Genomic DNA, 2166 nt, shown 5'->3' with positions numbered 1-2166 from the left:
ACAAAATTGCAATTTCTCCCCTCGGCGTTAGGTTTAATGAATAGTAGTTAACTATCCCCTGACTGATCTCTATTCCCGACTCTTATCAGTGAATTTCTCAGACTAGCCTCTACCGGTACACAGGACAAAATTTCAATTTCTCCCCCTCGGCGTTAGGTTTCTGACTGATCTCTATTTCCGACTCTTATCAGTGAATTTCTCAGACTAGCCTCTACCGGTACACAGGACAAAATTGCAATTTCTCCCCCTCGGCGTTAGGTTTCTGACTGATCTCTATTCCCGATCCCTATCGCACTAACCCCTATCAGCATCGATGCGCATGTCCAACCCCTATCGGAACTGAATTTATATATGTCCGATCCCTATTGGAACTTTTTAGGCCTTTAATTGATCTCTCATCATTGAAAGCTATCAGACTGTGACTGATATCTCATCAGTGATTCATATCACACCAGCCGTCGCTGGCTTGTTTCTACATATCTTCACTACACTGTTCTTTTCGACTCGTCAGCAAATTATAAATTTACACAAGAATTCATACTTACTCGGAAATACTGATCAAAATTTAGGCAGACTATACGACAATATGCAAAGTTTGATTTAACAGGTTTTGCTTACCTTATTTATGGTGCACCTTTAGATCAGTTTCCCGAGTTGAGTAGAATTGTTGTCCACCCCCCGAGAATCAAATCACCCGTCCTTCTCGGATCTTCCTCTCCACGCGCTCACCCCTCTCTCACACCCAATCTGCTCGCTTCGACTGGACCGTTAGTTAACCATCCTCTGTGTACCATTTCTGTTAGCAATTGGATATGTAGATGGGTGAGCCGGTCAAGGATCGATTCAGACTAAGTGATACATTTTATGACAAGTAAACAGTTTATTCAGAGTTAAAATATGTAGTACAACGTAATTACGGCTCTTCCGTTAGTTCGTGTTGGAACAGCAGGAAAAAAGAGAGCGTTCTTATTCAGTCCACCACTAATATACGGAACAAACAGAAGGTTGATTCTAGGAAGATCGGATCTCCGGATTGGTTCAGCTGGTAGTAGTCTTTGGTCTTCCGCCATTGGCTCAGTTGTCTGTCCGTCATCGTAGAATCTTCTTCGGGCACACAGTGTTCGGTTACAAAGGAGATTATGTGTAATGTGGGAGCTATCCTGTAGGGGACCCCACAGGCTTTACTGTGAGTTGTAGCCATGTAATTAGCAGTAAGTTAGTCACCTGCATACGAAATAGCAATTCCTTACACCAGTCCAGGTCCAACTTCTCCATGGTTTGGCACACTTTGTCAAAAATATCCTCTCCCGTTGTAGTCCCTTTGAGACTTTGGAGGGCTGCCAGCTCCTCGCATATCTCAAAGTTTGCGCTAACTCCACGAATAAAAAATGAGCAGTTGCGCTGTGTCTTGCACGTCCGTGCTCTCATCCAGTGCTAATGAAAAAAGTCAAATTCTTTCGTCTTCTGCTGCAGCTGGGCATATACATTACTCCCGATTTCTTCAACGCGTCTGGTGATTGTACTCGCCGACAGACTTACGGCATTAAATGCATCTTTCTTCTCGGGACACACCTCCTCCGCGACAGCATCCATACATTTCTTAACAAACTCTCCGTCAGTGAAAGGCTTACCGCTTCTTGCTATCAGTTTAGCAACCCGAAAGCTGGCCCGAACGGATGCCTGGTTCAGCTGAGCTTGGCGTACAAATGTATTCTGCTGAGATAGTAGTCCACTTTTTAGCTTTGAGAGTTTGTCTGCTCGTATTTGGCCTTGCAAGCTATCGTACTTGTCTTTGTGACGGGATTCATGGTGTCGGCGAAGATTGTATTCTTTGAATACCGCCACCGTCTCTTGACAGATGAGACAAACAGCCTTTTCTTTGCATTGAACAAAAAAAAAATCGTTTGTCCACTGCAGGTTAAATACCCTGCATTCTGAATCAATTTCTCTCTTACCTAACCTTTTCGCCATTATTCCGTTCTCTCTTTGACAGGGCCGGGCCTAGGATTTTTTTTCTGGAGGCCAAATAGGAAAAAAATTCGATAGCGTCTCTGGTATTGTTCAGAGGGCCGGGCCAAATGTGCTGACGGGCCGTATCCGGCCCGCGGGCCGTAGTTTGGTGACCACTGCTCTACGCCCTTTGCACTTGTGTAGATTTGAACTACA

Source organism: Oncorhynchus nerka, linkage group LG24 (genome assembly GCF_034236695.1).
Source record: "Oncorhynchus nerka isolate Pitt River linkage group LG24, Oner_Uvic_2.0, whole genome shotgun sequence".
NCBI lineage: Eukaryota > Metazoa > Chordata > Actinopteri > Salmoniformes > Salmonidae > Oncorhynchus > Oncorhynchus nerka.
Note: the sequence above shows the minus strand (reverse complement) of the source record.